Source organism: Lithobates pipiens, unplaced genomic scaffold, assembly GCF_037356315.1.
Source record: "Lithobates pipiens isolate NorthernLeopardFrog02 unplaced genomic scaffold, aLitPip1_a1.2 Scaffold_16, whole genome shotgun sequence".
Taxonomy (NCBI): Eukaryota; Metazoa; Chordata; class Amphibia; order Anura; family Ranidae; genus Lithobates; species Lithobates pipiens.
Window position 1 is genome coordinate 67,127,535 of NW_027507748.1, and position 21,899 is coordinate 67,149,433.

At 43.3% G+C, this 21,899-nt stretch overlaps 1 long non-coding RNA gene across 1 annotated transcript; it reads left to right on the plus strand.

Moving 5' to 3' along the window:
• The first annotated feature begins 6,598 nt into the window (after positions 1-6,598).
• LOC143984253 (uncharacterized) lies at positions 6,599-21,503 on the plus strand. Its single transcript, XR_013274745.1, has 3 exons — positions 6,599-6,769; positions 20,341-20,512; positions 21,260-21,503. It is a non-coding gene; the product is annotated as an uncharacterized LOC143984253 (long non-coding RNA).
• Positions 21,504-21,899: the final 396 nt, after the last annotated feature.

The window sequence follows — 21,899 nt, forward strand, 5'->3', positions numbered from 1 at the left end:
TCCCCATCAGAGTGCCATGCTACATCTGGTGTCCCCATCAGAGTGCCACGCTATATGCGATGTCCCCATCAGAGTGCCCCTCTATATCCGGTGTCCCCATCAGAGTGCCCCTCTATATCCGGTGTCCCCATCAGAGCGCCCCTCTATATCCGGTGTCCCCACCTGCTTTATCAGGTGTTTCCTTTAGAGTGCGCCCTCTATCAGGTGTCTCCAATAGAATACCCCCCTCTATATCAGGTGTTCCCATCAAGGGGCCCCCTTACATCAGGTTTTCTGATCGGGGGGGCCCTTACACCAGGTGTCTCAATCAGGTGTCCCCAATACAGTACCCACCTTACATCAGGTATCCCCATCAGAGAGCCCCATTACATCAAGTGACCCAATACAGTACCCCCTTACATCAGGTGCCCCCCCCCATTAGCGTGCCCCCTTATATAAGGTATCTACATAAGGGTGCCCCCATACATCAGGTATCCCCATTAGAGTACCCCTTTCCATAAAATGTCCCCATCAGAGTATCCCCTTACATCAGGTTTCCCCATAAGAGTACTGTCTAACATCAGGTGTTCCCATCAGAGTAACCTCCTCCAATCAGGGCCCCCCTTACATTAAGTGTCCCCATCAGAGTACCCCCTTATATCAGATGTCCCAATCAGGTGGCCCCCTCTCATCAAGCGTTCCAATCAGAGTGCCCCTTCTATCAGATGTCTCAATCAGGGGGCCCCCTTACATCAAACATTCCAATCACAGTACCTCCCTTAGATCAGGTGTCCCCAATTAGAGTACCCCCTTACTCAAAATCTTCCCATCAGAGTACACCCCTTACATTAGGTGCCCCCATCAGAGTGTCCATTACATCAGGTATCCCCAACAAAGTAGCCCCTTACATCGAGTGTTCCCATCAGTGGGCCCCCTTACATCACATGTCCCCATTAGAGTGCCCTTTATATCAAATTTCCCATTCCCTTACTTTAGAAGAGTCAATCCCCTGACACAGAATCCCCTGGCACATCAGATCAATGCAGACTCAACTAAATCACACGCAGAAAAAAGTGCCTTGCCCACACCATAATGCTGTGTTGTGGCGTGTTGTGTAAATGCAGACTGTGTGCTTTTGTATGCAGCGCAACTCACAGCACCACAACTGCAATGCACAGAGATGAATGACATGTCATTTTGTACCACTTCAATAGAGGATAAAAACTATACCATGCAATGGGGTTGATTTACTAAAGGCAAATCCACTTTGCACTACAAGTGCACTTGGAAATGCAGTCACTGTAGATCTGAGGGGAAGATCTGAAATGAGGGGAAGCTCTGCTGATTTTATCATCCAAAAATGCTGTTTTTTATTTTCCTTGCATGTCCCCCTCAGATTTACAGCAACTTTACTTCCAAGTGCATGTGTAGTGCAAAGTGGATTTACCTTTAGTAAATAAACCTCACTATGTTGTGGCATCACTACTCACCACCCTTACCCAATGCAGTGTACATACCCTACCAGTATGCAGGCATTTTAGTAGATGGACTGGTGTGGGTGAGCGCTGAGGGTACCTGCACATAGATCGAATGTATACACTGAGCTGTCCATCACAATTCACACATCTTTACACAAGAATAAGGATCTTTATTTTTACACATATGACTGTTATTTTCAGACCTCATTAGGTAGGATCCTATTAATGACAGTGTCCCCGCTGGGGCAATTTGTACCAGTGTCCCACTCAGGTGATGGGTTTCACAAAGAATAGAAAGGTGAAATGTCAATAGGGGGCATTCAGAGCCTCAATAAGATTTCTAAATGTCCACAATCTATACAAAAATGAAAAAAAAAACCTTTGTCTGGATATAAGTTTAGATTGGAGGCCCAATTTAACCACTTAGACCCCTTTCACACTGGGGCGTTTCTCAGGCTCTTTAGAGTTAAAAAAAAGCGCATGTAAAGCGCCTGAAAGAAGCCGCAACTGCAATCCCAATGTAAAAACCCAAGTGCTTTCACACTGAGGCAGGGCGTAAAAAAAAAGTCCTGCAAGCAGCTTCTTTGCAGCGCTATTGGAGAGGTGAATACACCGCTCCTAAAGCGCCCCTTTTCATTGAAATCAATGGGAAGCGCCTGAAAAGCGCCTGAAAAACGTTTTTGGCAGCCGCGTTTTGTGGGCGCTTTTAACCCGTTATTTGGCCACTAGCAGGGGTTAAAAGCGCCCCAATAGCGCTCGAAAAACGCTGGTAAAGCGCTGCTAGTTTAAGCGGCTCTTTATGAGCGTTTTTCGAGCGCTGACATTGTGAAAGGGCTTCTTTCAAGTGCTTCACAGGCACTTTTTTTAACGCTAAAGCGCTTGAAAAACGCCTGAAAAACGCCCGTCTGAAAGGGGTCTTAAGGACCAGGCCTCTTTTTCACACTCGGTGTTTACATGTTTAAAACAGTTTTTTTTGCTAGAAAATTACTTAGAACCCCCAAACATTTTATATATTTTTTTTCTAACACCCTAGAGAATAAAATGGCGGTCATTGCAATACTTTTTTTCTCACTGTATTTGCGCAGCGGTCTTAGAAGTGCACTTTTTTTGGAAAAAAATCAGTTTTTTTAATAAAAAAATAAGACAACAGTAAAATTAGCCCAATTTTTTTTTATATTGTGAAAGATAATGTTACACCGAGTAAATTGATACCCAACATGTCCCGTTTCAAAATTGCGCCCGCTCGTGAAATGGCGTCAAACTTTTAGCCTCAAAAATCTCCATAAGCGACATTAAAAAAAAATTTAGAGGTTGCATTTTTTGCGTTACAGAGGAGGTCTAGGGCTAGAATTATTGCTTTTGCTCTGCTGATCGCGGCGATATCTGACATGTGTGGTTTGACTACCATTTTGATATGCGGGCGCTACTCATGTATGCGCTCGCTTCTGCTCGCAAGCTCGTCGGGACAGGGTGTTTTTAAAAAACAATTTTTTTATTTTTTTATTATTTATTTTAATTGATTTTATTTATTTTTACACTGTTTTAAAAAAAAAAAATTGATCACTTTTATTCCTATTACAAGGATTGTAAACATCCCTCGTAATAGAAAAAGGCATGACAGTTCCTCTTAAATATGAGATCTGGGGTCAAAAAGTCCTCAGATCTCATATTTGAACCTAAATGCAATAAAAAAAAAAATGTAATTTGAAAAAATGACATTGAAAAAATATACCTTTAAGAGATATGGGCGGAAGTGACATTTTGACGTCGCTTCCGCCCTCCTATGGTATAGAGACGAGTGGGGGCCATCTTAGCCTCACTCGTCTCCATACCCAGCCATCAATAGGATCCGATCGCCTTCGCCGCTACTGATGGCTCCGGTAAGCGGTGGAGGGCGCGGGAGGGGGGTGGCACCTCTCCCGCCGCCGATAGCGGTGATCTCGTGGCGAACCCGCCGCGGAGACCACCGTTATCGCACACATGACTGGCGCCTGAAGAGATGGATACCTCGGTTGTGGCAGCAGCTGCTGCCGTTACCGAGATATCCCTCTTCAAAAAATGGACGTACATCGGCCTGTGCTGGTTGTTAAGTGGTTAAGCAAACTTGTCACCTAGCAGCGTTCTCTGATAATAATGACTTTTCTATTATATTCATATTTCCATTATGTATGTATTCCCCATCGCACTGCACGGGTGTCAAAGCTTGGCCGTTGTTTGTTCCTTTCAACCAATCAGAGAAGGCTTTACTTGGGCACCTGTTGGTTATTTTCAACCAATCAGAGAAGGCTTTACTTGATTGTGGAACTATATTTCCCATGATGCATTGCAAGACTGGAAAGGGTTTTGGACTTTGAGTGAAGCATGCAGCTGGACAGCAAGGAGGCACTGAAGGGTATCAAAATTCATTTTATTCCATAAATACAACATACAATACAATACATTACTGGCACAGAGATACATTGAGACCCGCGAGCCATCTAAAGTTGAGTTTCATCATTCATAATATGCGATATAAATACGTAAACATAAGATACAATTGTATATGACGTCCCATACATTAGTGATAAAATAGTCACTGACTGTAAACATAAGGTAGCAGGATTGTTGGCTCAAACAACTGGATGTATAACCATGATTGTAGCATCTTTAGCTCGATGCGTTTTGTGCCTAACTGTCACTCATCAGGAGCAGACGCTGTAGGGATGTCTAAAGGATTGAAAGGTGAACAGTGAGTAAACTGAACACATATGAGATGGGGAAGGGGGAATGATGGAACATTCACCCATACTTGCAGGTCAACAATGAACGTGGAGTGCGGCGTTGGATGCCACGGCGAAGCTGCGGACAATTGTCTCCCACGGGAGCAGAGGTGGCAAAAACAATGGCAAAGCAATGGGGAATCCTGAAGGGTGAAGTGTGACTGGGGGAGTGGACCCCACCAAAATCCATGTATGTGCATGGTGTGTGAATTAAAACATCTGTAAATGAATAGAAAAGTGTGTATGAATATATGAGCAGTATGGGAGATATTATTATATTACTGGTGAAGCAATAATCCAAATCTATTATAAGAACGTGGTAAAAGATGTGGGAAGTACGTAAATGTGGAATAGAATGTGAAAAAAACATGAAAAAAAAACACACACTATAAAGGAAAGACCAATATTGTTGATGTGCCTGAACTTAAATGAGATGGGTGAAAAGATGAACGGAGATAAAAAAACTACAAAGGCAAAAAAACTAAAAAAGCAGAGATGAAAGATGAAAATGACCTCTTAAGTGGATGTGTATATATGTGAAATAGCCGTGCATTATAACCCAGAGAGCACCCGCCCAAACAGAGAATGCCCGTTCAAACAGTGGAAGTATGAATACTCCACTGCAGCCATTGTTTGCCACCAACGTCACGCTGGCAGATATGGGAGAGAGGGAAGGTGTCAACCCGAGTGATAACCGCCCAGCGAATGGCGCCAAACACACTCACTCATCCAGAACGCCGGATGTAAAGCCCAGGAAGCCAGTGGGAAATTGTGATTTTTTTTTTTTTTTATATCTTTATTTCTGCAAAAAAAATTTGCCAAATAATGGTAAAACTGTATTGCTCTGATCACAGTGTGTTAAAAGAAAAAAAAAATGTAAAGTAAATTGTAAAATTGTAAAGTGTCATCTTTTTTTATTTTTTACATACTGTCACAGCCACCCCCGTTATATAACACTGTAAAAAAATTATTGCATTTTATTTTTTTAATTACTTCATTTCCCTAAAAAATGTGAAAAAAAAAATTACAACCTCCAAAAACTCGCCATGCTTCTAAGGGCTGGTTCACACCACAAAACACATTCCAAATCCGTTCTGGACGTGTTTCTACATGCACGTTTTTAAAGTGTTTTTGTTGGCTTTTTGATGCATTTGTGGATGCATTCCATATGCTTTTTTTTTTCTTCTTTTACAGTTTTTTTCTTCACTCTACTAGGGTCCAGTGCATCTTTGAATGTGTTTTTGATGCGTTCCGGTGCAGTTTTGACGCGTTTTACAGCATTCCAGTACAGTCCAGTGCAGGACAAATGCAGCATGTTCTATTTTTTTTTCTGGAACTGTTAAGCCCTGGAACTAACCACACTGGTGTGAACTATACTATTGGAAACCATATAGCCTACTTTCCATGCGTTTTTGATGCAGAAAAAAATGCACCGGTGTGGTGTGAACTGGCCCTTATTAAATACCTGTGGTACCATGCGATCGGGTGCAGGCAAAGGCATTGCATTTGGAGTGTTATTCCGAATCTATTGACACCCACAGAAGATTGCGTACCCAGTGCGATTTGAACTCGATGATGGAAACGCGTATGGGTTTCCAATACCGCGTTCCTGTGTGAAAAAGCCATAAAGGGGAAAAAAAAAGAATTTGTGTTTGCTTTCAATTACCTTTCATTTCTTTACCTTATCATTGGTGGTCACTGGTAATTTTACCCCCCACCACCACACACACACACACACCCTTTTAAACAAATGATCCCATCGTCATAGGTCAGTGAGGGTGAACCTCGGCACCCCAGATGTTTTGGAACTACATTTCCCATGATGCTCCGGCACTCTGTAGTGAAGATGAGCATCATGGGAAATGTAGTTCCAAAACATCTGGGGTGCCAATGTTCGCCATCACTGTCATAGGTGGTCACTGACACTTTGAAGGTAAAGGGTTTCAAAATCTGCACAAATCATAAGAGGTCATTGGCTTTGCCTGTGGATCAGCCCTTGTTCAGTAGTTGTCTAATGACGTAGTTATAGCCAATAACTTTGTGTGATATTTAGGTAATGAGAATTTATTATTAAATTTTGTCTTTTTTTTCCCTTAGGGCCGGTTCACACTGCGAGCCGCGGCGAGGCGTCTCCGACTTCCTCGCCGCGACTTGCAGGGGGGGTCAGCGGCGACTTGCAGAGGACTTCTGCATAGAAGTCAATGCAAGTCGCCCCCGAAGTCGCCCCGAAGTAGTACAGGAACCTTTTTTCTGAGTCGGAGCGACTCGAGTCGCTCCTCTCAGAACGGTTCCATAGTACTGAATGGGGGCGACTTGCGGGAGCGAGGCGAGGCGAGCCGTGTCGCCTCGCCTCGCCTCGCAGTGTGAACCGGCCCTTACAGATTTACTTGGTTGACAACTTTTTCGGATTTCAGTAATTTGAAGTTTGGTAGACGTTTGGGAAGCTATTATTCACCATCTCAAAGGATTAAAAGTTTTAAGATGCCTGGCACAGCAAGTAATATATTTTATTTCACTATTCCTGTATGACTCCCCACCCACACATACACAAAGGTAAGGGCCTCTTGACATCATCAACCTAGCAAGAACCCACAGCTGCTTTAGTTTTCATTTTTGTGTATTTTCACTATATTTTCACCTACATATTCTTTTGAAGAAGACATTTCTTGTCCCTGGGTGGCTACGTTCACCCCTCCACTGTATCTATGGAAACAGTCATTATTGCCACCCAAGCTCGAGAGGGAGGCTGTATATAATGATTGCCACTACCCCCCCTTTTAACCACTTAAGCCCCGGACCAATTTGCAGCCAAAGGACCAGGCCCCTTTGCGGTTTTTATTTTTTGTGCTACTAAACAAAAATAGAGCGACAATTTTGAAAAAAATTCAATATTTTTTTAATTTTTGCTATAATAAACATCCCCAAAAAATATATATAAAAAAATAATTTTTCCTGTTTAGGCCGATACGTATTCTTCTACATATTTTTTGTAAAAAAAATCGCACTTAGCGATTATTGATTGGTTTGCGCAAAAGTTATAGCGTTTACAAAATAGGGGATAGTTTTATAGCATTTTTATTAATATTTTTTTTTTACTAGTAATGGCGGCGATCAGCGATTTTTATTGTGACTGCAACATTATGGCGAACACGTCGGACATTGTTGACACATTTTTGGGACCATTGTCATTTATACAGCAATCAATGCTATTTAAATGCATTGATTCTTGTGTAAATGACACTGGCAGTGAAGGAGTTAACCACTAGGGGGGCAGTGTAGTGTTATGTATGACATTATGTGTTTTTTTTTTATTGTAGGGGGGCATGGCCTGGCATGTGACGTCATTGATCGTCCTTCCCTATAAAAGGGAAGAGACGATCGGTGACAGCCACACAGGGAAGCACGGGGAGAGGTTTGTTTACACAGACCTCTCCTCGTTCTTCAGCTCTGTGACCCGATCGCAGGACACCGGCAAGATCGGGTCCGCTGGTCCTGCGGCCACTGTCCTGGAGCACAGGACCGGGTCGGGAGCGCGCTCCTGACCCACGGCTGGGCACATAAAAAGCAACGTACCAGTATGTGCTTGTGCCCAGCCGTGCCATTCTGCCAACGTGTATCAGCGTGAGGCGGTCCTTAATTGGTTAATAGAAGATTGCCCTGTATTGTGGTTCACATCCTCCCTGCCCACATAGTAAACTAGCAGGCCAAGACTCAACAGATCCCAGGTGATGTCATGAGGGAGGGACTGAGGGAACCTCCAATACCCATTGGCTGAGGAGACTACAGTAGGTGGTGCGTACAGCCTATAGCTCACAGGCTGCTTTGCCTCCTCAGCAAATAGGTGCACAGGGTGTGCAGTCCATCACATGCATTAAATCTTCATGGTTACAGTCTTCCTGTCTTGGCGTGGGATGCAACGCCTCTAAATGTCGTTCCTGAGCAGCCTGTAATAATCCTCTCCATTGTGAGAGCTAAGGGTTTGACTCTTGATTGTGGCGCAGCCCCATTGGCATGAATGCCCAAATTTTGCATTGCGGTAACACAAACCATCGCAGCTGCGGCACATCTGAGAGGCCTCCCTAAGCTGTATTGGGATACCAACAATGGGGTATAATCCCCACCACTGACCACAGAGAAGGAGCACAATTTCTCCTAATGACACCAACGATGGGGCCCGCTTTCTTCCAATGACACCCAGGATTGGACAAAATTCCTCGTAAAGATGATGCAACGATGGGGCATTGTGTTTTCCCCCACTTATGTTGGGACCTTTTTCAGCTCCCAGTGGCCACAGTCCAGCCCCCCAAAAGTCTGATGGATAGTAAACTGACCCTTTTTATAAAGTTTAGAGAACCCTTTTCTAGACTTAGGATGAGCAGTAGGGATGAGCCGAACACCCCCCGGTTCGGTTCGCACCAGAACTTGCGAACGACCCCCGCGTTCGGTACGAACGTTAGAACCCCATTGAAGTCTATGGGACTCGAACGTCCGAATTGGAAAGTGCTAATTTTAACGGCTAATGTGCAAGATAGTGTCCTAAAAAGGGTTTGGCGACCTGCCTCCTGCCTCAGGGGACATGGGTCACTGCAAAAAAAAGTTTTAAAAACGGCCGTTTTGGCGGGAGCACTGATTTTAATGACGATTAAAGTGAAAAAAAAAGTGAAATATTCCTTTAAATATGGTGCCTGGGGGGTGTCTGTAGTATGCCTGTGAAGTGCCACGTGTTTCCCGTGTTTAGAACAGTCCCTGCACAAAATGACATTAAACGGAAATAACACCATTTAAAACTGCTTGCGGTTTTAATGTTATATCTGGTTCCTGCAATATGGTTGAAAATCATTGAGAAACATGGCATGGGTAGCCCTCCCTGCCCATTACCAGCCTATTTGGGTCTTGTACGCATATTAAGGGGAACCCCGTACCCATATTAAAAAAAGGAAATGCGTGTGGCCCCCAGGCCCTATATACTCAGAACAGCAGTATACAGGCGGTGCAAACAAGACAGGGACTGTGTAGGTTTGTTGTGTTAAGTTGAATCTGTTTGTCATTTTCAACCGGTACATTTTTAAAGTGTAGCTCCAGTCAAAAAAAATATCTTTAAGCTTTTTGGAAAACATAGGGAAGGGTTATCACCCCTGTATAATTTGTTTTGTCGTCCATCTTTTTTCATCTCACTTGCTGCTGTCTCTTTGCGTTTGCAAGTAGGAGATGTTTGTAAGTTGGATGTTTGAAAGTAGGGGCCTGCCCTATATTATAGCGGTATGTACTGGGTACAGAGCACGCAGACAGCACGCACTATCTCCTAACACTACTGACTGCAAGCTCTATTATTAACCACTTGTTAGCCCAATGTTTGCATAAAGTGAAAGATGAAGTTATGCTGAGTAAATAGATATCAAACATGTCACTCTTCAAAATTGCACATGCCCGTGGAATGGCGCCAAATGTCGCTACTTAAAAAATCCCCATAGGCGACGCTTTAATTTTTTTTTTTACTGGTTACATGTTTTGAGTTGCAGAGGAGGTCTAGGACTAGAATTATTGCTCTCGCTCTAACATTCTCGGCGATACCTCACATGTGTGGCACATGCGAGCACATGGGGACATGGGCGCTTTAATTTTTATTTTATTTTTTTATTGTTCATTTTACTTTATTTATTTTAGTTTGACATTTTTTTCCCCAAAAATATATTTTTGATCACTTTTATTCATATTACAAGAAATGTAAACATCCCTTGTAATAGGAATATGGGGTGACAGGTCCTCTTTACAGTGAAATCTGGGGGGTCAATATGACCCCACATCTCACCTCTAGGCTGGGAAGCCTGAAATAAAAAATAAAAAAAAGATTCTGGCTTTGATCATACTGGCGAGTTGGTAGAAGCACCGGAGGGCGGTGAGGGGTGGGGGGCGTCTATGGCTGGGTATTTCAGGGTATCACCGAGTATGGCTGGGTATCTCTGAGTATGGCTGGGTATGGCATTTTATGGCAGGGTATTACAGAGTATTGGCGGGGTACTACAGAGTAATAGCAGGGTACTGCAGAGTATTGGGGGTACTGCAGAGTAATGGCGGGTACTGCAGAGTAATGGCGGGTACTGCAGAGTATTGGGGGGTACTGCAGAGTAATGGGGGTTACTGCAGAGTAATGGGGGTACTGCAGAGTAATGGCGGGGTACTGCAGAGTAATGGCAGGGTACTGCAGAGTAATGGCAGGGTACTGCACTGCAGAGTAATGGCGGGGTACTGCACTGCAGAGTAATGGCGGGGTACTGCAGAGTAATGGCGGGGTACTGCAGAGTAATGGTGGGGTACTGCAGAGTAATGGCAGGGTACTGCAGAGTATGCACTGGTATTGCAGAGTATTGGCAGGGAATTGAGGGGTTAAATTCGGTGAGCAGCGATGTGGGCACTGCAGATGCAGCCCACATCGCTGCTGACACCGATCTCTTTCCCCTCCGCTGTACCGATCGGTACAGAAAGGGGAGGGAGGAACAGGCGTCATAACATGACGCCGGTTTGTTTCCAAGTGATCACTCCGTCATTTGATGGAGCAATCACGTGGTAAACGGCCGCTATGAGCGGCCGTTTACCGTGATGCGCCGGGTCCTGTGGACCCGGCGGTCACGGATGCTCTCGAGTGCGCACACTTTGGGGCACGCGAGAGCAGAATTCTGGGAGGCCGTTAATTAACGGCCTCTCTGAGTTAAACAACCGCCCTGAAGCCGTTAATCGGCAATGGGCAGTTGTTAAGTGGTTAAAGCTAGATCACTAGCTATATAGGTGAGGTGAATATAGTGGTGTATACTGCAGTCAGGGCACAGACAACAACCACTACACAGCAGCAAGATAGGAAATCAGCCAAAAACGATTGGTGTGTACTGTGTTGAAGGTAAACAGAACACCCACTGCTTCAGATGCAAAGTAACACACTACAGGAGGCCGCCTTAAAGGCGGCCTTATATAGTGTGGGGTGTGCACTACACAGCCTGAGCTATGATTGGCCACAGGCAGGATGCCTGTGGCCAATCATGGCTCTCCTCGCTGCCGGCGCTGCGATTGGCCAAGCATGGGGGGTCACAGTGCATGCTTGGCCAATCATCGGGCAGCAATGCACTGCGCCAACGCAGTGCATTGTGGTCCGCGCGCGCGTCACTCGAATTTTGACGCGAACGGCCAAAACGTTCGGAATTCGCCAAACGCACGAACAGCCAATGTTCGAGTCGAACGTACGTTCGACTCGAACACGAAGCTCATCCCTAATGAGCAGTAAAAACTCAGTTGCCTGTTTTTACCACCCCCTGACAGCTCATGAGGGAAACAAAAGTCTTAAATGGGGCAAACTTATCCGTCTGAAAGTACTGACCTTTTTTAAAAACTAGTAGATGATCAGGCATTTTGGGCTTTATGCATTCCTGTCTCTTGTATTCATTGAGGGCCATTTCACACCACATGCAGGCCAGTGTGTTTTTTCTGCATCACAAATGCATGGAAAGTAGGTTATATGGTTTCCAATGGCATAGTTCACACCAGAGTGGAAGCAGAACTTGCTGTATTTTCCCTGCACTGGAACACGGTAAAACGCACTGGAATGCATCTGGAAATGCATCAAAAACGGACCGGCAATGCATTAACGTGGATGGATAAACTCATCAAGAAAGGATCTGGAGAACGTTTTTGTGGTGTGAACCAGGCCTTTCTCAAGATTCCTGCCCTCTATACATTTTGCACTATGTACATTGCTTGCATCTTACACCCACACTATACATAGTCTTAAGTTTAAGCCTTTCTCACTATTATCACACCTACAGGTCAACTCCTAATCTTCTATTGGGGGCCCTGCCCAGGTAAGTTGTATGGGGTCCCATGATTTCCAATGCCTGCCCTGTTTGTGGTCTATGATGTTTTCACTCCAACTTTGAATATAATTTATACAATAAGAAGCTCAAGACTGAGTTAAGCAAGACGACTGGGAGAAGAAACTGAATATTCAGAAGTAAAATCCGTAAATTTACCATGGTCCAAATAAAATAAAATACAATCACTCTACTAATATACTGTATATTCAAGTAGATTTATGCCTAGGGGAAGAGCGATGCCGCTCTAGGAAGGGTGCCCGGAAATGTAGCTCTCCTCAGAACAGGAGCAGCAGGTGCTGGCTAAGCATAGGTAATTGGATGAAGGGAAGATTCTGGACAGCCGCACTCAAAATCAAATGCCTTTATTTAAAAAAAAAAAAAAAAAAGGTAATCAAAAAGTACAAGCCACAGCAAACCGATCACAGGAGCTGACGTGTTTCACACTTTCAAAAGTGCTTATTCATAGCGGAATAAGCACTTTTAAAAGTTTGAAACGCGTCAGTCCCTGTGATCCGTTGTTTGCTGTGGCTTAAACTTTTTGAATTATTACCTCCTTTTTAATAAAGGCATTTTGAGTGCGGCTGTCCAGAAACTTCCCTTCGTCCAATTCGATTTATGCCTACTCACTAAAGTCTCATCATTTCCAAAGTTGTTTGCACTTAATAACTGGTGATCCAGCCTTGAAGAACCTTGTTCATGTACTTTCTATAATGGGGGTGACAACGTTTTCCCCCATTTGTGCTCCTGTGTTCCATCATGTCACATATACCCTTGGCACAGACTAGTGATGCCTATATTTGCTATTGTCCAAATGTGGCCCTACAGGCATATTTGGATGATATCAGCCAGCATAACACTCCTTTGTTACATGTGGATGCGGGGCAGAGAATTCCATGGCTCTCAAGTGGTAGCTTCCCGTAGGTTCAGGTCCCAACATTAGTTCATTAATAGAAGGAACTACAAGCAGCCGTGTCAACAAGTTGAGGCAGGTGGGTTAAACCACTCATTATCGTCCTATAGGTTTTGGAGACTCCACTGATCAGATCTCCCTGCTACAAATAATAAGGCCGATTTAAAAAAAGGATTTAAAAATGTTCACTATATATACTGTATATATATATATATATCCAATCAGATGAAATGCGTTAAGAATTTTTCTTTCACATGATTGGATAATTGCAGTAAAACTTTGGTGCACTTTATTGTGCAAACATTCATAAATCCTTTAGTGTATTAGCTTCACTGGGTCTGCTCCTGCACATGTCCATGGATCCACAGTTTGATACTAAACAGAAGGTGACCATAAGAGTGCCCCTTACATCAGGTGTCCATATGAGAGTACCCCCTTCTACCTAAGGTGTGCCCATCAGAGTGCCCCGCTATATCAGGTATCCACATCTGAGTGCCCTGCTATATCCAGTGTCCCCATCAGAGTGCCATTCTACATCTGGTGTCCCCATCAGAATGCCACGCTATATGCGATGTCCCCATCAGAGTGCCCCTCTATATCCGGTGTCCCCATCAGAGCGCCCCTCTATATCCGGTGTCCCCACCTGCTTTATCAGGTGTTTCCTTTAGAGTGCCCCCTCTATCAGGTGTCTCCAATAGAATACCCCCCTCTATATCAGGTGTTCCCATCAAGGGGCCCCCTTACATCAGGTTTTCTGATCGGGGGGGCCCTTACACCAGGTGTCTCAATCAGGTGTCCCCAATACAGTACCCCCCTTACATCAGGTGTCCCCATCAGAGAGCCCCATTACATCAAGTGACCCCAATACAGTACCCCCTTACATCAGGTGCCCCCCCCATTAGCGTGCCCCCTTATATAAGGTATCTACATAAGGGTGCCCCCATACATCAGGTCCCCATCAGAGTATCCCCTTACATCAGGTTTCCCCATAAGAGTACTGTCTAACATCAGGTGTTCCCATCAGAGTAACCTCCTCCAATCAGGGCCCCCCTTACATTAAGTGTCCCCATCAGAGTACCCCCTTATATCAGATGTCCCAATCAGGTGGCCCCCTTACATCAAGCGTTCCAATCAGAGTGCCCCTTCTATCAGATGTCCCAATCAGGGGGCCCCCTTACATCAAACATTCCAATCACAGTACCTCCCTTAGATCAGGTGTCCCCAATTAGAGTACCCCCTTACTCAAAATCTTCCCATCAGAGTACACCCCTTACATTAGGTGCCCCCATCAGAGTGTCCATTACATCAGGTATCCCCAACAAAGTAGCCCCTTACATCGAGTGTTCCTATCAGTGGGCCCCCTTACATCAAATGTCCCCATTAGAGTGCCCTTTATATCAAATTTCCCATTCCCTTACTTTAGAAGAGTCAATCCCCTGACACAGAATCCCCTGGCACATCAGATCAATGCAGACTCAACTAAATCACACGCAGAAAAAAGTGCCTTGCCCACACCATAATGCTGCGTTATGGCGTGTTGTGTAAATGCAGACTGTGTGCTTTTGTATGCAGCGCAACTCACAGCACCACAACTGCAATGCACAGAGATGAATGACGTGCCATTTTGTGCCACTTCAATAGAGGATAAAAACTATACCATGCAATGGGGTTGATTTACTAAAGACAAATCCACTTTGCACTACAAGTGCACTTGGAAATGCAGTCACTGTAGATCTGAGGGGAAGATCTGAAATGAGGGGAAGCTCTGCTGATTTTATCATCCAAAAATGCTGTTTTTTATTTTCCTTGCATGTCCCCCTCAGATTTACAGCAACTTTACTTCCAAGTGCATGTGTAGTGCAAAGTGGATTTACCTTTAGTAAATAAACCTCACTATGTTGTGGCATCACTACTCACCACCCTTACCCAATGCAGTGTACATACCCTACCAGTATGCAGGCATTTTAGTAGATGGACTGGTGTGGGTGAGCGCTGAGGGTACCTGCACATAGATCGAATGTATACACTGAGCTGTCCATCACAATTCACACATCTTTACACAAGAATAAGGATCTTTATTTTTACACATATGACTGTTATTTTCAGACCTCATTAGGTAGGATCCTATTAATGACAGTGTCCCCGCTGGGGCAATTTGTACCAGTGTCCCACTCAGGTGATGGGTTTCACAAAGAATAGAAAGGTGAAATGTCAATAGGGGGCATTCAGAGCCTCAATAAGATTTCTAAATGTCCACAATCTATACAAAATTGAAAAAAAAAAAACCTTTGTCTGGATATAAGTTTAGATTGGAGGTCCAATTTAACCACTTAGACCCCTTTCACACTGGGGCGTTTTTCAGGCGCTTTAGCGTTAAAAAAAAGCGCATGTAAAGCGCTTGAAAGAAGCCGCAACTGCAATCCCAATGTAAAAGCCTGAGTGCTTTCACACTGAGATCCCTTTCACACTGGGGCATTTTTCAGACGCTTTAACGTTAAAAAAAGCGCCTGAAAGAAGCCGCAACTGCAATCCCAATGTAAAAACCCAAGTGCTTTCACACTGAGGCAGGGCGTAAAAAAAAAGTCCTGCAAGCAGCTACTTTGCAGCGCTTTTGGAGAGGTGAATACACCGCTCCTAAAGCGCCCCTTTTCATTGAAATCAATGGGAAGCACCTGAAAAACGCCTGAAAAGCGCCTGAAAAACGCTTTTGGCAGCCGTGTTTTGTGGGCGCTTTTAACCCGTTGTTTGGCCACTAGCAGGGGTTAAAAGCGCCCCAATAGCGCTCGAAAAATGCTGGTAAAGCGCTGCTAGTTAAAGCGGCTCTTTATGAGCGTTTTTCGAGCGCTGACATTGTGAAAGGGCTTCTTTCAAGTGCTTCACAGGCACTTTTTTTAACGCTAAAGCGCTTGAAAAACGCCTAAAAAAATGCCCGTGTGAAAGGGGTCTTAAGGACCAGGCCTCTTTTTCACACTCGGTGTTTACATGTTTAAAACCGTTTTTTTGCTAGAAAATTACTTAGAACCCCCCAAACATTTTATATATTTTTTTTCTAACACCCTAGAGAATAAAATGGCGGTCATTGCAATACTTTTTTTCACACTGTATTTGCGCAGCGGTCTTAGAAATGCACTTTTTTTGGAAAAAAAATCACTTTTTTGAATAAAAAAATCAGACAACAGTAAAATTAGCCCAATTTTTTTTTTATATTGTGAAAGATAATGTTACACCGAGTAAATTGATACCCAACATGTCACGCTTCAAAATTGCGCCCGCTCGTGAAATGGCGTCAAACTTTTAGCCTCAAAAATCTCCATAAGCGACATTTTAAAAATTCTACAGGTTGCATTTTTTGCGTTACAGAGGAGGTCTAGGGCTAGAATTATTGCTTTTGCTCTGCCGATCGCGGCGATATCTGACATGTGTGGTTTGACTACCATTTTGATATGCGGGCGCTACTCATGTATGCGCTCGCTTCTCCTCCCAAGCTCGTCGGGACAGGGTGTTTTTAAAAAACTTTTTTTTTATTTTTTCTTATTTATTTTAATTGATTTTATTTATATTTACACTGTTTTAAAAAAAAATTAAAAATTGATCACTTTTTTCCTATTACAAGGAATGTAAACATCCCTTGTAATAGAAAAAAAGCATGACAGTTCCTCTTAAATATGAGATCTGGGGTCAAAAAGTCCTCAGATCTCATATTTGAACCTAAATGCAATAAAAAAAAATAAAAAAATGTCATTTGAAAAAATGACATTGAAAAAATATACCTTTAAGAGATATGGGCGGAAGTGACATTTTGACGTCGCTTCCGCCCTCCTATGGTATAGAGACGAGTGGGGGCCATCTTAGCCTCACTCGTCTCCATACCCAGCCATCAATAGGACCCGATCGCCTTCGCCGCTACTGATGGCTCCGGTAAGCGGTGGAGGGCACGGGAGGGGGTTGGCACCTTTCCCGCCGCCGATAGCGGTGATCTTGTGGCGAACCCGCCGTGGAGGCGACCGTTATCGCACACATGACTGGCGCCTGAAGAGATGGATACCTCGGTTGTGGCAGCAGCTGCTGCCGTTACCGAGATATCCCTCTTCAAAAAATGGACGTACATCGGCCTGTGCTGGTTGTTAAGTGATTAAGCAAACTTGTCACCTAGCAGCGTTCTCTGATAATAATGACTTTTCTATTATATTCATATTTCCATTATGTATGTATTCCCCATCGCACTGCACGGGTGTCAAAGCTTGGCCGTTGTTTGTTCCTTTCAACCAATCAGAGAAGGCTTTACTTGGGCACCTGTTGGTTATTTTCAACCAATCAGAGAAGGCTTTACTTGATTGTGGAACTATATTTCCCATGATGCATTGCAAGACTGGAAAGGGTTTAGGACTTTGAGTGAAGCATGCAGCTGGAGAGCAAGGAGGCACTGAAGGTTATCAAAATTCATTTTATTCCATAAATACAACATACAATACAATACATTACTGGCACAGAGATACATTGAGACCCGCGAGCCATCTAAAGTTTGATTTGCATAATTTATAATATGCGATATAAATATGTAAAAATAAGATACAATTGTATATGACGTCCCATACATTAGTGATAAAATAGTCACTGACTGTAAACATAAGGTAGCAGCATTGTTGGCTTAAACAACTGGATGTATAACCATGATTGTAGCATCTATAGCTCGATGCGTTTTGTGCCTAACTGTCACTCATCAGGAGCAGACGCTGTAGGGATGTCTAAAGAATTGAAAGGTGAACAGTGAGTAAACTGAACACATATGAGATGGGGAAGGGGGAATGATGGAACATTCACCCATACTTACAGGTCAACAATGAACGTGGAGTGCGGCGTTGGATGCCACGGCGAAGCGGCGGACAATTGTCTCCCACGGGAGCAGAGGTGGCAAAAACAATGGAAAAGCAATGGGGAATCCTGAAGGGTGAAGTGTGACTGGGGGAGTGGAGCCCACCAAAATCCATGTATGTGCATGGTGTGTGAATGAAAACATCTGTAAATGAATAGAAAAGTGTGTATGAATATATGAGCAGTATGGGAGATATTATTATATTACTGGTGAAGCAATAATCCAAATCTATTATAAGAACGTGGTAAAAGATGTGGGAAGTACGTAAATGTGGAATAGAATGTGAAAAAAACATGAAAAAAATACACACACTATAAAGGAAAGACCAATATTGTTGATGTGCCTGAACTTAAATGAGATGGGTGAAAAGATGAACGGAGATAAAAAAACTACAAAGGCAAAAAAACTAAAAAAGCAGAGATGAAAGATGAAAATGACCTCTTAAGTGGATGTGCATGTATGTGAAATAGCCGTGCATTATAACCCAGAGAGCACCCGCCCAAACAGAGCGCGCCCGTTCAAACAGTGGAAGTATGAATACTCCACTGCAGCCATTGTTTGCCACCAACGTCACGCTGGCAAATATGGGAGAGAGGGAAGGCGTCAACCCGAGTGATAACCGCCCAGCCAGTGGCGTAACTAGAACCTTCAGGGCCCCGATGCAAGAAACCATGAAGGGCCCCCCTGAACCCCAGCCAGGGCCCTTCCCTCCGAGTCCGGCAGTGGAACTCCAGGGCGTGGTCACAAGTATGACCTTTGTGAGCCCTGTAGCTCCACCACTAGTATCAGTAGTTTTTTTTTTTGACATTTTTAGGTGCCCCATTGGGCGATTGTCCCTAGGCAGAATTGGGTCCCTGTCCCCAGAAGAGATGAGGTCCTTTTCTCCAGGGCAGATGAAGTTACTGCCCCCAGGTGAGAAGGGGTCCCTGTCCCCAGGGGGATATGGAGGGGTATGTAATAGTGTGTGCTAGCTTCCTATGCTACTGCCGGCCATATGTAGAGGGGGCTGCATGGGCCCCCTGCATCACAGGGCCCAGTTGCGGTCGCGACTGCTGCACCCCCTATAGTTAAGCCCCTGCGCCCAGAGAATGGCGCCAAACACACTCACTCATCCAGAACGCCGGATGTAAAGCCCAGGAAGCCAGTGGGAAATTGTGATTTTTTTTTTTTATATATCTTTATTTCTGCAAAAAAAATGTGCCAAATAATGGTAAAACTGTGTATTGCTCTGATCACAGTGTGTAAAAAAAAAAAAGTAAAGTAAATTGTAAAATTGTAAAGTGTCATCTTTTTTTATTTTTTACATACTGTCACCGCCACCCCCGTTATATAACAATGTAAAAAAATAATTGCATTTTATTTTTTTAATTACTTAATTTCCCTAAAAAATGTGAAAAAAAAATGACAACCTCCAAAAACTCGCCATGCTTCTAAGGGCTGGTTCACACCACAAAAACGCATTCCAAATCCGTTCTGGACGTGTTTCTACATGCACGTTTTTAAAGTGTTTTTGTTGGCTTTTTGATGCATTTGTGGATGCATTCCATATGCTTTTTTTTTCTTCTTTTACTGTTTTTTTTCTTCACTGTACTGGGGTCCAGTGCATCTTTGAATGTGTTTTTGATGCGTTGCGGTGCGGTTTTGATGCGTTTTACAGCATTCCAGTACAGTCCAGTGCAGGACAAATGCAGCATGTTCTACTTTTTTTTTCTGGAACTGTTAAGCCCTGGAACTAACCACACTGGTGTGAACTATACTATTGGAAACCATATAGCCTACTTTCCATGCGTTTTTGATGCAGAAAAAAATGCACTGGTGTGGTGTGAACTGGCCCTTATTAAATACCTGTGGTACCATGCGATCGGGTGCAGGCAAAGGCATTGCATTTGGAGTGTTATTCCGAATCTATTGACACCCACAGAAGATTGCGTACCCAGTGCGATTTGAACTCGATGATGAAAACGCGCATGGGTTTCCAATACCGCGTTCCTGTGTGAAAAAGCCATAAAGGGGAAAAAAAAAGAATTTGTGTTTGCTTTCAATTACCTTTCATTTCTTTACCTTATCATTGGTGGTCACTGGTAATTTTACCCCCCACCACACACACACACACACACACACCCTTTTAAACAAATGATCCCATCGTCATAGGTCAGTGAGGGTGAACCTCGGCACCCCAGATGTTTTGGAACTACATTTCCCATGATGCTCCGGCACTCTGTAGTGAAGATGAGCATCATGGGAAATGTAGTTCCAAAACATCTGGGGTGCCAATGTTCGCCATCACTGTCATAGGTGGTCACTGACACTTTGAAGGTAAAGGGTTTCAAAATCTGCACAAATCATAAGAGGTCATTGGCTTTGCCTGTGGATCAGCCCTTGTTCAGTAGTTGTCTAATGACGTAGTTATAGCCAATAACTTTGTGTGATATTTAGGTAATGAGAATTTATTATTAAATTTTGTCTTTTTGTTCCCTTACAGATTTACTTGGTTGACAACTTTTTCGGATTTCAGTAATTTGAAGTTTGGTAGACGTTTGGGAAGCTATTATTCACCATCTCAAAGGATTAAAAGTTTTAAGATGCCTGGCACAGCAAGTAATATATTTTATTTCACTATTCCTGTATGACTCCCCACCCACACATACACAAAGGTAAGGGCCTCTTGACATCATCAACCTAGCAAGAACCCACAGCTGCTTTAGTTTTCATTTTTGTGTATTTTCACTATATTTTCACCTACATATTCTTTTGAAGAAGACATTTCTTGTCCCTGGGTGGCTACGTTCACCCCTCCACTGTATCTATGGAAACAGTCATTATTGCCACCCAAGCTTGAGAGGGAGGCTGTATATAAAGATTGCCACTATCCCCCCTTTTAACCACTTAAGCCCCGGACCAATTTGCAGCCAAAGGACCAGGCCCCTTTGCGGTTTTTATTTTTTGTGCTACTAAACAAAAATAGAGCGACAATTTTGAAAAAAATTCAATATTTTTTAATTTTTGCTATAATATTATTGATTGTTTGCGCAAAAGTTATAGCGTTTACAAAATAGGGGATAGTTTTATAGCATTTTTATTAATATTTTTTTTTTACTAGTAATGGCGGCGATCAGCGATTTTTATTGTGACTGCAACATTATGGCGAACACGTCGGACATTTTTGACACATTTTTGGGACCATTGTCATTTATACAGCAATCAATGCTATTTAAATGCATTGATTCTTGTGTAAATGACACTGGCAGTGAAGGAGTTAACCACTAGGGGGGCAGTGTAGTGTTATGTATGACATTATGTGTTTTTTTTATTGTAGGGGGGCGTGAGGATCAAGGTATAAGAAACCAAGATGGTTGACAGTATGTTTCACTAAATGCTTATCTCGTCTGTTTTATTTTCAGTAACTTAAAGACACATCATCCTTAAGTCCGGATGGGTGCAGTCACGTACACATAAGAGGAAACCATGTCGTAAGGGTCATCTGCCACATCAACTCTAAAAGCAGAAGACACTTAGAAATTGCCTTTTATGGAAGTTGTTTTGTTTCAACATTTTTAACGCCTGTCTTTTTTAGTGTATAAAAAGAGCTGTGTTAATAAAGGACCTCAGAGTTGGGTGCGACTTTCTGAGCAGATATACTGAGAACTTCTTTCCGTGTCTCATTGCTTAGATAAGAACTCTAATAACAATTGGGAAACGGTAACATAACTTGATGAATAGGTGATTGATCAGCGATTTTTATTGTGACTGCAACATTATGGCGAACACGTCGGACATTTTTGACACATTTTTGGGACCATTGTCATTTATACAGCAATCAATGCTATTTAAATGCATTGATTCTTGTGTAAATGACACTGGCAGTGAAGGAGTTAACCACTAGGGGGGCAGTGTAGTGTTATGTATGACATTATGTGTTTTTTTTATTGTAGGGGGGTGTGAGGATCAAGGTATAAGAAACCAAGATGGTTGACAGTATGTTTCACTAAATGCTTATCTCGTCTGTTTTATTTTCAGTAACTTAAAGACACATCATCCTTA